Genomic DNA, 14,062 nt, shown 5'->3' on the forward strand with positions numbered 1-14,062 from the left:
CAGATGCAAAATAAATGTGTAAATGAGATTACCTTACAGACCTTGTCACAAGTGTGGTGCACATTCAGATAGAGCTGAAGGGTGACAACGCTATGCTTATAAGAAGGAATCCAATTTTCACATGCTACACTTGGGATAGGAAAGATAAAATTAAAACTCGCACATAGGAAGGTTTCCTCTGAGGTACCTGGGGCTGAGACTGAAGAACTGCAGTCATAAATATAATCCTGGAAATAGAAATAAAAGCACCACTACCATCCTGAGTCCCTAGACAAAACCCTGCAACAGTACCACTGCCATCTCATCAAATGCAAACTGAAATTGGTGTATTTTCAGTCCATGGTTGCCCCTGACACTCAAATGCCTCTTCACAAGTGAGAGTGTCAAAAAACCCAGCAGTTCCCTGTGTCAGTGCTTGGTAAACTACAAACATCAGAAAGAACAGATCTGGGAGCCACTAAAAAAGAATTCAGGAATCACTGCCTGTGTGGAGAGCATATCACAGCTGACGAGCAACCGAACAAAAGACTAAACTTGTAAGGCTTTAGTCTCTCCTCAGCAGCAAACAGCTTCCGGATTTGCACCTTTGAAGCTTAACGTTGATCCAACCATTTTCTTGTTAGACAAGACTGCAGCCAGAAGATTTGCTCTTTGGATTAGAAAGGCATGGTGGAGATCTTTTGGGGGACTTCTTCCTCTTGGTAGAAAATGTTGGTATTTCATTAACACTGTTCTTAAACAGCTGTGGTCATAGGATCTTAAGGTGCCTTCAAAAGATTCAGTTATCAAGCAAGCACACAATAATAAAAAGACTAGAGAAATAACAACAGTCTGAATATGAGATATTCAGATAAAACAGCAGGTGCTTTTAGTACTGTATGCTAACCCTTGCTTTGTACTTGGCATTGGCTTGGTTACAGCAGGTATGACATAACTTATTAACATGTTGCATCATTGTCCTGGGTTCAGCAGTAGCAGTCATTTTTCTCCTCCTTGGTAGCTGGTGCAGTGCAGTGTTTTGACTTTCAGCTCGGGAACAGAGCTGATAACAAGGATGTTTTGGTTTGGCCAAGGACTTTGTGAGCCTCATGCTCTGCCAGGGGGGAGGGGAAGCCAGGAGGAAGCAGAGACAGGACACCTGACTCAAAGTGACCAAAGAGGTATTCCATACCACAGCACGTCATGCCCAGGATGTAACTGGGAGTTAGCCGGAAGGGATGGGAGACTGCAGGGTTGGAGGAGGTATCGGTCGGTGCTTGGTCGGGCTGAGGGGGGGCAAGTTATCGGTCTGCTGGTGCTGAGGTCTTGTATTCTCTTCCCTTGTGATTTCCTTTATCATTATTATCATTGGTGGTAGCAGTAGTGATCTGTGTTATACCTTAGTTACTAAACTGTTCTTATCTCAACCCGTGGGAGTTGCATTCTTTTCGATTCTCCTCTCCGTCCCTCCGGGAGCAGGGGGAGGGAAAGAAGGGGGGGAGTGAGTGAACAAGTTACCTGACTGGGTTTAAACCACAACAATCATCAAATGCACCAGATGGATGCTCCAGTTACATAACGTCTCTTCCCTTTCCCACTCCCCACCTCCAACCAAGATGCAACTTTCAAAGAGCAATGACAGGCACCAACACTGAAAATCTTGTGTTCATAGTTACTCACCTACCAAAGTGTAATCACTAGTCAATTACTTTAGTCAAAAGTAATGGTAGAAATTGGTGTTGATCTTGAAACCATTTACAAAGCTGTACTTATGCAGCGCTTGTGAGGGTTCAGGATGGGCTGTTTTGACCAGGGTGAACATGGAACTACGCACAACTGAAAGTCTCAAGCAAGTTTGATTTTTTCCCAAATAATCCACTCCTGCCATCACCCTCATGCAAGCTCCACCGACACTGCCTTAACAGGTGACCAATACTTTTTGCATTTCCAACATCCCAATTTGTCTTCTTAGGGTAAAAAAAAAAAAAAAAGACTATATTCCTGTCTTTCCTGTATTGTCCCCCTTATGCACACATGCCACTGCTGCTGATGGACAGACTGACCACAAGAGTGGTGCAAGTTCTCTTGCTTGTTAGTGGCACCAGTGGAAAACAGGTGGGTCTCCAGTGAAGCTGCAGCAACAGTCAGCTGCCTCACATTGCGCGACTCTTCTCTGCAAGCCATCTTCCTTCCTAAATCCCTCTGGCATTTCAGCCAGCACTCCCATCCCGTTCAAACTGAGTGTGAATAGTTACAAGTGACTTCACAGCACACCATAATAGAAAAACCTAATGACTTTGTATTTGCAAACATGTCTTCTCTCTCTAGGATGAAGCCCCACAAGTGCCACATGAAGACCCATGAAATCCGCCCAAAGACTTGATTAGATTCCTCTCAGAGAGAGTAAAGTGGGAAGTTTTATCCAAATTATAAGGTATGCCCACTATTCAGCACCTCACTACATCCAAAAGGTCACAAAAAGAATACCACCAGGGTTTGTAAGCTACTCTGCCATAATAACAATGTGAGATCTCGAAAGGCCTTGAAGCCACAGGATTCCTGTCATGCACTGGAGAGATGGTAAGTCTTCGAAAGGCAGAGGAAATAAAGTGATGGCAGATGTGCACATAAATGGAGGAGGCTAGCCTTTAAGGGATGTGTGACTGATTTTTTGACACACTAAGATGCAGAATATTATAAAAATGGAAGAATAACAGCTTCTTTGTGTGCTGTCATTAAGTCCTTGCAGTTCATATGATTTATAAACCTTCCGACTGACTTTAAAAATATTTTAACTGGCTGAAAAAATATCTTCTTCTTCCTTGCATCACAAGAAGTCCTGAATTACTCCACCTCACCCTGTGAATTCCTTCCAAGTAATTTCACACTCTGGTTTCAGGTGTAAGACACCTACAAAAGTATACATACCCTTCAGCCTGTCCAATGGCCCAAAAGTCACCATTCTATATGCTCTACCATTTGAAAATACAAGGCTTTTGGACAGGCAGATGAAAAAGTAATTCTCTACCAAATAAATGAAATGCTGTTTCTTAATAAAAAAGGAATTCTTACCTTACTGCTGTTTGTGCTATTCTGTTATCTGGAGCATATCTAGTGTATGTATATAAACCCGCACCACAGTGCCTGTGAATGCCACTCCTTGCAAAACCATAATAGAGAGTTTAACACCACAGATCAAAATTGGGTTATGAACTGCTCAGGTTTCAACACAATTATATATTGGAAGGAAAAAAAAAAAAATCAAAAATATCTTTGGACCTTTGCCTAAGAAGTCATTATTTTCATGGGTAAAGATACTGAAGAAAAAGTATCTTCAAGAAAATACAAATTTGCATACCAGGAATGTGACATATAAAAATTGCTTTTGCTCCATGCACAAAAAGGCTGTTCATTATAGTTTTAATTCCTAGAGAATCTCCATTTGGGGTAGAGAATTTACTACTTTTTTGGAAACTGACTATACAAATAGTAACTGTAAAAACTAGCTCTGTGCTTTTAATATTAACTTCTTGTGCAACTGTATTTCTCCACTGCTATTCAGTCGAAAATGCTTTAGTTAGCTACCAGGGGATAATTTATCCTGAAGGGGTCTGACAGAGAACCAGATCTCCTCTAGGAAGTGCTTTGTTTTTCCTGGTGGATGACAGCTAATGACTGGATCCCAGTGACACAGGCACTCTCATAACCAGTGCAGCAGGAGACTTCAGATAATGTCACCTGCAATACCCAAAGTAACACAAAGAGTTACCTGATACATTAACAAGACTACTTTTTATCTAAAATAAGCAGCATACATCATGCAGCTTATGGACATCCTAATCAATTGACTGTTATCCTTCCAGCACACTAACTTAGCTTTCCTTGAGAAAAAAAAAAATGTTAAGAGGTGGGTATCTTGGTTACAAAACACCAGAAAAAGTCAAATCAGTAGCTAACGTGAAATACTACTTCTAGTTCTTTTTAATAAAGTAGTTAGATTTTCATCCAGAACATATTTTGATGTACTGTCAAAGCATTACTTGTGTTTATCTTCTAAAATACAGATGTGTTTTCTGTAGCCTTAATTACCTTTACATTTGCATTCAGAAGCAGCTTGACCTAAGCTGAAACAAAGACATTCAGCCTTCACAGTCTGCTTAGGTAAAGAAATAGAAAGATATGTGGGAGTGTGTTAAGTCCCCAACTCAACTTTAACTGCAAGTAAAGCTGCTGATTCCCAGACCTGTGTGGCCTAAAGGATACCACACTCAAAACACAACCCATTAACACTGCCTGACTTGGGCAAGACTAAACCAGAGCAGCCAGACTAATTATCATAAGGATAAATTAAAGCCTGGATGCTGAAGCTAATGCAGAAGCAACATCATCAAGTAGAGCACTGTCCCCTTGGATAGATGCCCAACTCCTTGCCAAGAAGGCATGGAGCTCAAACGTCTCCCACACGCCTTGCAGCCCTAACAAGATCCTCCTGCACAGGGAAGCTTTCAAGGACTTCGGGATTTTCTCATTGTTATGAAATAAAATTAAGCATGCCAAAACCTGAATGATGTCATGGCAATCTCATAAGTGGATTACATTAATCATTTATCAGCAAGGGAAGATAATTCTTGAGTGAGAGCAGAACCCTGAGTTCATCCCTATTTTCAACTCTGAGACAAAAAGTACAATAGCTGTGAATGTCAGAAATACATGCAATGTTTGTGGAAAGGATATGTAAAATGTCCACTGAAAATGCAATGGAATTAAAAAGCTATACACTAGTTTTTCACTGACTCTTTTACTTAACAGAAGTTTCTGTCAGCTCACCATAAAGTTACTGGGGAGATTTTCTTCATTAGGTAAAAGGTAACTGCACAGCACATAATTAGCAGGAATGTTGCTTAATCCTTATTTTCTTTTATAATGCTCTAATTTAAAAACTACTGCAACACAATTTAACACAGAAAATACGTCTTTTCTGGATGTTATTTCTCTATGTCATCTATCAGGTCAATAGATAAGCTAATACACCCATATTTCAGCCCCTTCATGGGTGGAACAACTGTGGTGAGATGGACTTAAAAACTAGCACCCATCAGGAGGTGATAACTGTTTCCCTCACATGGTGAAACCCCAACACTCAGTCACCCCAACGACAGTAGCAGCACGAGCAGCTCTCTGCATGGCAGCCTGGCCAGAGGGCAGATCGGAGGAAGGCTTGCCTCCAGCAGCCATGCCCCATCTCATCAGGGCAGTGAGCAAAATCTTCTGCACACCCTTATGTTCGAAGCCCACGAGAGACAGCACTTCTGCTGCAGAGCTTCACGCTTTAGTTAAACCAAGGTCTACCAACATGGCATGTGCAGCCCTCCCCTTAGTCACCTGATTTGAGCAGAGCTTTGATCAGATGGCATTTAGGGATCCTTTCCAACTCAAGCTACTCTGTGATCATAAAAAGGCTGGTGTGAAAAAGCTGTTAAGAAAAGAGAAGAAAAAAAACCCCTCAGCTCCCCACACACATCACACAAAACATACTAATTTCTTCTTCCAATAGTGGAGGCAGTACCCACATTCCCAAAATTCACCTGAGACAGCTATCATACAAAAAACTACTAGTTTTGCCTGTTACTTGGATTTGAACAGTGTTAAACTAAAGCTTTCATTAGCCTTGGGAAGACTTAGAGCAAAAGCTTTTACCCTCTGCTTCCTCCTCTGGCAGGAGCTTTTTTGGGCATTACTCAGTTGTTCTTTTTAAAACATTTAAAATTTATTTAGCCTAAAGTAGACTTACATCTAAGATTTCTAAGCATCAGGATTTCAAACATGATCAAAGCCCCTTCAGACTAGACACCATATAAATACATGGTCATGGTAACACTGTTATCAGAACTCATATGTCAAACTAAATAAAAAAAAATATATATTAATAAAACCTAAGCATATATTCAAGGGAAAAAAGAAGTCATATTTGTGCATATTTCAAATCTCCTATTATGTTCTGAGTTTTCTTCCTCCGCCTTCCGTTTAAAAGTACCTACTTTTACATACCCCAAACCTGATAAAATTATTTAAAAAAAAAATAATTTTAAAACCAGACCAAAACAGGCTCTACACCTGTATCTCCAAGACACTGAACCAGGATCTCAATAACTCATACACAGGAAGGCAGTTCTTTTCCTGATGTACAACCCCAGCACGGAAATAATAAAGCAACAGTGAGTTAATGTAGGGTAGCTGCCCAATTGATCTTGGTAGCAGATGGACAAGTTTTGAGTACTCCATGGCTCTGCTGTCCTGGTGATTTCCTGATCTGTGCTCATCTTTCCGAGCTGAAAGTTTGCACATCAAATTCAGCAGGTATGCTCCTGATGCACAAACAGGGTGCCATGGAGGTTCAGAAGAGTTTAATTAGTTGAAAAAGAGAAATTACCACTAAAAGGATTCAGCCCAAATTCCAAGGATGGAATTTGTCATCTGTCACATTCTCCCACAGACTTTTAATTAAGTCTCTCACTCCCCTGCACTCACATTTTCCTCAGATGGGAGACAAGGTGGTCACCTTCTTACGGAGAGTAATTCTTACTGAAGTGCTCACTAACAGAAAAGCAAGTTATCCTCGATTGCTCGCTTTTAAGCAAGATTTGACAGACCAAATAGATAATCCAAGAACACGTTGGACAACATGGAGGGAGGATACATGTCTTAAAAAACATTAAACACTCTAAATTTTTAAACATTCTGATATAATTGGCTAAATGTCACATATCATCTCCTCCTTTTGCTATGCAATGGGAAAAACAGAGGTTCTCTTTGTGGTCTACCTCACCTAGACTATTTATTGTTTTAAATACTTCTAATCCATTTCTTTCACTAGTTTTGTTGATGATGTAAAAAGCACACTGCTTATCCACAAACAGTTGCCTATACAGGTTTATTGGATGATGAAAACTTCTCCCAGTAAGTATTTGCCATTAGACAGAACGCATCACAGGAAACACCTTGCAGGACACCATCCTGTAAGGACAACAGGACGGACCAGGTAAGATGCCACTGGGAAATGCCAAAAATAATGGCTCCCTAGAAACAGATTTGCACTTTCATTCCCACTACTCCTCCCATGTCAAGATGGACCCTCTCCAACAGAAAGGGTCTAGTGGAAAAATACCACCCTGTGGTCCTAAGAGTATCCTCAGCCAAGCCCCCTGCCATCCATAGCTGTCACATACCCATTACACTGCTCCTGTATTTATTTATTCAGAATTAGGACAGATATTATCATTCTATGCCCATACAGATGAAAGGAGCAAACAACGCCCTAGGCCCCTTCAGTAAAGCAACAGACATACAGGTTTTGTAGAAGAACACAGTCTCATGTGGTGGAACAGAAAAATACCACCACACTGCTCTGTGGCTTATCAAATCCATCAATACTACAAAGCAAAAACAATCAATCTGTTTTTCAGAAACCTTTAACCCCTATACAGCACATATTGCAAGCAATCTATTAGAAATAAATAGACAGTCGTTTGCCAGATCTCTCATTAAGTGGGAATCTTCACCTTCTGTGAAACCAGAAAAACACATTAAAAAATGCATTACTGGAACATCAAGGCTTGACTTAAACCTACAGTAATAGGATCTTGTTCAAAGTTAAGCTTCAATTAATCAAGCTGCACTGCCTATGGAGTACATGTATTAAACTATCCAAAGCACTTAAAATTTGGTTTTGTATTATTATTTTTTTGAGCATAAAAGGTCTGATTCTTCTAATTCATAATCTCATGTAAATCCAGAAAAGCTATGATCAATAGCAAGACAATTCATGTGCCAAGGGAAAAGCATGCTGAATCTGGTCAGAAGTATCTAGGTCATGAGATGCAAGTTAGAGGTTCTAGTTCTCTGTTTGATTTTCCCTTCATTTTGTCTATTCGTTGACTCCGAAGTTTATTTTATAATTAATTTTTCTAATGTTAACATGAGTTTTTGATACTAACCCTGACCTCACATAACCAAGGCAGTGCGTTTTCTCACAGCCACCTTTTCTGGATTTACTATTTGTTTTCCCTGTTTTTGCTTGCCAAAAGCACTACCACATGCTGAGACAACCTGAAGCCAAACAACAAAGCCACTGCAAATGACTACCCAAACTCGCCTGTTAAATATATACAATAAGCAGCTGAATAGGAGATTCCATTTCTTTGCACCGCATGTCTTTCATGTCAGCTCTGGCGCTGGTAGGCACTGCTTATAAACAGAAAATGTTAACTATGTTTCAAAGATGCACATAATCCTCAGACTGCACACTTTATAAGTTAAAGAATATAAGTGTTGCATTTGACTGTGGCATAAAATGGTATCAAAGAAGTCCAAAGCCAATTCCTGCTACAATTAAAATCAATTCAAATCTCATATGCAAAGAACTATTTCTGGTTACTGTTACTTACCAGACAGATGACAAACTTTAGCCTCAAAACTAGTAGTCCCTGATTTCAAGGCATCCGCATAGAGCAGACAAGATGCTCAGGCTTATCTCCAGAACTCCATACCCACTTTCCCTGACCCACAAGGATAAGGGAACAATGGACTGCCCCAAGATTTTCACCTCTGGCACCCACCACACCACCACATCCAGCATCACATTTCTTCCAAAGCATTACTGTCATATGGTTTAAGCATATGAAGACAGTTTTAACAAACAAAAAATTGCGAGTGATTGAGAACTAAATTATTAATAAGAAACTATGAGAAGTATTTTGTAAGATTTGGTGTCTCTTCCTCATTTCTAACACAACAAAACTATTTTTGTTATCTACCTAGATGTACTGAATTACTTTCCCAGTATTCTTACATTTTATAACTAAAGGGCTAAGCTGTGAATGCCTTTATTTTAATATTCTCTCACAAGGCTGGCCTTGAGTCTGTTAGCATAGTAGCCAAAAAAATTGCTATTTTAAATTGGGACAATATAAGATAAATATACTGCTTCAAGCTATGACTAGAAACATCCAAGAAAACTTAGACCACTGAATTACACAATTCATCCTACATAGCCAATCTTGAGCTTCCATTACTCTGTAAAAAATCAGTTTGGCCTAAAAGCTCATAAATCTCTCAATCTCAGACTACATTTTCCAGTGAATTCAAGCTGTCTTTCAGTCAGGTTTATATTTCACTCATTAGACACGCACAGCATCCACCCCAATGTGCATTAGAATGCTAAATTTCCTGCTTTTGCAGAGTTACTGTGGTCTTACATTATTTTTATTTACTGGACACTTGATTTTTCATTATAAATACACACAAATGCACTGAATTTAACAGTAACTGTTCTCCTTCGCTCCCAAACAGCTTTTCTGGGCAGTCTGTGCCCCCTCTGTCCCCATTAGAGCAAAAGGCAAACATGCATCTCACTTCTGGTTATCTGCATAGCACTAAGAGAACGAACCGATTCTATGTCACCGTCAGTGTTAGGGAAAACTGGGCATCACGTGTTTGCTTCAGCCATGGGCTGCAAAGGCAGGTGCAGCCAGTCCAGATTTTAACAGCAATGCAGCAGAACCTGGAGCACCATGACAGGAATATTCTCCAGGCAAGTTGGTTGGGACCCCACGGGCCACAATCACAGAGCAGATGTAAAATTGCAGCCACCCGGGTGTGCTCTTATCAGCTGGCATGACATGATATGTGTCAGAAACGAAAAGCACTACGTGCCCGATCTGCCCTACACCCACATTAGCTCACTCGTAATATATGCAGAGTCAGGAAAACATCTCTGCCTTCTAGTTTCTCAGCAGCTATGAAAATAGCCGGATCTGCAACTCGCTCTCCAAAGAGGACTGCAATTCCACAGCCCACAGAAAGCTATGACAGGGGAAGGCAAAAAGATGCTGTAGTTTTCCAGCTGAGGCACAAGTTCCCATGCCTCTTAAAAAGCAGATTTATAGATGATGGCAGGCAAAGAAGTCTTGGTAAATTGCTCCTTTTCACGCTGATCCTTCCAGAAAGCAGATGCAGCATATACGCTGCACTGACCGCAACTGGGATTTAGGCAAATCGTTATGCCAAATTGCTTTTCCTGACACCGGTACGTGATGGCAGCGGATGTCACACACACACACGCACACACCCACCCACCCAGCCCAGTGATGGAGAGCGGAGCTGGCAGCTCGCTGCACCCCACGGAGAGGATGGGAAGATCCAGGCCGCGGTGGGTTCCCTTCCACAAACCGAGACGCGGTCAGAGCGCCCGGCAGCACCTCCTGCGGGAGCGGGCTCTGCGCCCGTCCTGCCGCGGCCACTCCACCGACGGACGGAAAATCTCCACAGCCCCCCCCTTCCCGTTTCGCCAAAGAAACGATGCCGGGTGGGTATAACAAGAATAAATAAATCAAACCCAGCAAACCAGCGCGGTCGGTATGCACAGCTCCGCGCGGGGTTATTCCGCCAGCGTTAAACACAGCGATCACACAGGCGAAACAGGCGAAAGCCCACAACTGCCCGCGGGCGGCTGCCGCTCGGGGCAGGTGCAGAGCCGCGCCGCTCGCCCCGCGATGCCCGCACCGCCGCGCCAAGCACACGGAGCTGCCGTCCCCGCAGCCCCCGCAGCCGAGAGGCGCCGCGAGGGCGGGAGCGGGCCTGCCGCCCCCCACCCGGCAACCCACCTCACCTCACCCCTCTCTGCGCAGCCCGCCTGCGGGCCCACCGGCCTCCCCGGCACCCCACGACGCGGGCACTCGAACTCCAACCACCGCACCTGGTGCGGGTCCGCGCCGCCTCCTCAGCAGGCAGGGCGGCTCCGGCGGGGGGGTTAACGCAGCGTAGGGCGGAAAGCCCGGCAGGCAGCCGCTCCGCCTGCTGCCACCATCTTCCTCCTGCCGCCGGCGGCACCGCACCGCCCTCTCCGCGTCAGAGCACCCGCCCGCCTCGCCGCGCCTCGGCCCGCCCCGCCCCGCCTTGCCCAGCCCCGTTCCGCCGCGGGAGCCGAGGAAGGCCGCCGAGGGTGGGTGAAGCGCTGAAGTGCCCAGGTGGGGCCTCGCGGAAGCCGGAGCGCTGCTGAGTCGGAGGTGCCGCACGACGGGGCCCAGCGCCGGCCCTCCTCACCTCACCTTTCGCACCGGCTAGCAGCCTCGGCTCCGCCGCCATGAGCAGCAGGCGAGAGAGGATGTGCGACCGCACTGCGGGCCCCGAACAGTTGTCAGCCGGCCTTGGGCATCCTTCACATATGCACGCCCGACCAGAGTGTGCGAGCAGCCTCCGTAAAGGCTTTTTGATGGCCTGTAACGTCCTTACCACTGCCTCCTTCCTGCCTGCTCCCGTGTTCGCGTATACAGACACGGGAGTCTTTAGGTGTATTATTAGTCCTCGCGCTGCATCTACAGCCCGGGCTGTACCAGCTATGGAATCCTGTAGCTGCTTCTCTAGGCTGCTGTGCACTTCACTGCCTCAGAGATTCCACACATACAAGCAAAATCCTAAATTTCTCAAGATAGTGGCTTGCACTTTATGGTGTTTAAATCAATATGGCTGGACAGTCATAACCCAAATAAACTTGTCAGAAGAAATAAACTTTTTCCTTCCTTTTCTTTTTCTCTTTTTTTTCTCTCTCTCTTTTTTTTTTCTTTTTTTAAGCAGAATTGATACCTAATCAGTTTTTCATTTTAGAAACCATAGGAGACTTTAAGGTCCCTGACAGCTAAGGCAAAACTGTGGCATTTGCAACCCAAACTGGTACATTCTGACAGTATTGTGAATTTGTTTCTTCAGAGAATGTGGTAAGCATCTGTGAAGTGTTCAGGCATACTCCACCACAAACTGTCATAAGTAATCTATACATATAAAGGTTTGTAATTAGTTACTATGATAACACAGTGTTAGTTTGGAATATAATTCTGGTTTCACCCTCCCAAAAACATACCCAAAAGATAGTTTCTGGTTCTTGGAAACAGGGTAGTGACTATTCCCCCATTATGATATGGTTCAGCCCCTCTGTATGTGCAGCTGAGTCTTTATACCCCAGCCAAATTGCTGCGGTGCTCTGCAAGTGAAGACATTGAACATGAGACTGTGAAAAAAAGAATGTTGTTGAAAAAGAAGGAAGAAGTTAAGAAAATGTGAGTGACTTTTGTTGCTTAGACAACTGATACTAAAATCCTTTCCTCTATTTTTAATACATTGCAACACTTTGGGTTTTTCCTCTCTTGTTAATAGTTTTTATTCATTGACTTTTTTTCTCCTATCATGGGGACATCTTCCAGCTTGACAACTTTCGTAGTGAAAATAACAAAACCTGGAGGAGATCTCTGTTCCCTTCTTTTCTGTGGCCTGTGTATACGGCCCTGGTACAGTTTCAGGCTACCAGAATTTAGGGTGCATGGAATGAGTGTGAGAGACTTCCAAAGCTACTGATTTTGGGGTAGTTACATTAGGTAAAACACTTGTGATTAAATTCCTGCTTTCTATCCAGGCCTCTCAAAACAATGAAGCAGTTAGGCCCCAATGTGATGTAAATTTGCCTTGTTTTACTAGGGAGGTTTGACCAGGTGACCTCTAGAAGTCCCTCCCGGCACACCTTATTCTGTTACAGTCTTACAAGTTGCATATCCTAAATACATTTTTCTTACAGAACTCCACTCTCCCCCATTTTACCTCACAGCTCATCATGACAGCTCTTCTAGCACCCAAGTTGTCTGTGAACCTAAAGAGATGCTGCTGCCACTGCAAAAGTACTAGTATGATGCATTAGCATTGACCTTCAGGCTCTTGCATGGTTTCAATATAATCATCATGTGTCAGTTATTCTTTCAATTTTTTGCAATTAAAATGGTGGAAATCACAGTCTGCTTGTTTTCAAGGTAAAGCTTTCATTTATGCAACACAGTTTTGTTCTAGCTTTTTCTGAAAATGTAGGAATAAATTTTGAGTTCTGTAAAACCAAACTTAGATTAAAGTCCTGGACAAATGTAAAGTGCCCCTTTAAAACTGACCAGTTCACACTTAAATACAGTAAATAAAACCTGACTGAAAAACTTGTATCAAAAGGACCAAGTCTAAGCTGCAATATTTATGAAACGAAGTAATGCTGTGGATGAATCTATACAATTTGCTGGGCACTAAAAAAAACCCTCGGGAAGGTGACGGTTTTCTACGCCATTGTGTTCACCTGTAACAAATGCAAATTGCCCAGCTTCTGGCATAATCAGACACTCTTGCTCCATAAATAATGCTGTTTATGCTGTACCCATTTTTCATAGAACCATAAAACAGTTTGGGTTGGAAGGGACCTTAAAGCTCATCTAGTTCCAACCTCCCCTGCCATGGGCAAGGACATCTTCCACTAGACCAGGCTGCTCAAAGCCCTCTCCTGTTCTCATGGAAAGTGTCCCTGTCACAAGGGGCCATTGGATATAGTTTCCTTCCCCCTCTTCCCCATATTTCAGTTTAAAGACAAGCGTTTGCGTCAGTTTCTGAATACCCACATTGCTGCTCTGGGCTTTATGGACAGTATCATATGGAGTTTATAAATCTGTTGCACAACATCAGAGTCTGCCTTTGTTCTTGTAATATTTCAGGGTCATTTGGCACAAGCTGCTGTGTGAGTATTGGCAGAACATCTATCTCATAGGGAAGAGCCTGGCCCAGGTTTCATACTGACATCGCATTAGCTGAGCCTGGATATTTCTAAGGGGAAGAAGGTATGCTTAAGGTTTCTCTTTTCAGGAAAAAACTATGCTCTCTAAAGCACATTAACTGTATGCAGCATGTCTACACTCCACCTCTTTTTATGTACCCATGAGCCTAGATAAACGCCTTGGGCATGGCAGCTCAGACCCTTTTCACTACATTAGCCTACTTATCTAGTCAGCTTGTATGTATCTTCAGGAATTGGACATTGTAATGATTTTAGGTCTGTGAGTTGTTACTTTCAGCCTTAGGCCAAAGAGAAAACAGCTCACACAGGCTAAAAAGACCAGTGCAAGTCTGGCATAGTTTTAAGGTCAAATAGCTCAAGGTTCACAAGAGACAGAAATGAATGCTTTTTACTGTCTAAAAGATTGGGATTACAGCTTTCATATGTCAAAAAGCA

General features: G+C 43.0%; 1 protein-coding gene across 6 annotated transcripts in view; it reads right to left on the reverse strand.

Moving 5' to 3' along the window:
* APBA1 (amyloid beta precursor protein binding family A member 1) overlaps positions 1-11,253 on the reverse strand; it is a 93,580-nt gene extending 82,327 nt beyond the window's left edge. For 4 of the 6 annotated variants that reach the window (XM_061470772.1, XM_061470771.1, XM_061470770.1 and 1 more), the window contains exon 1: positions 10,733-10,874. The gene's annotated coding sequence lies outside the window, so the exon portion shown is untranslated. Of the gene's footprint in view, positions 1-6,805; positions 6,991-10,732; positions 10,875-11,084 lie in introns of those variants that run through there. The other 2 variants (XM_061470767.1, XM_061470768.1) reach the window with 2 other exon arrangements.
* Positions 11,254-14,062: the final 2,809 nt, after the last annotated feature.

Source organism: Pezoporus flaviventris, unplaced genomic scaffold, assembly GCF_033815535.1.
Source record: "Pezoporus flaviventris isolate CSIRO_AGI_PZ_B2104156 unplaced genomic scaffold, CSIRO_AGI_Pfla_v1 ptg000064l, whole genome shotgun sequence".
NCBI lineage: Eukaryota > Metazoa > Chordata > Aves > Psittaciformes > Psittacidae > Pezoporus > Pezoporus flaviventris.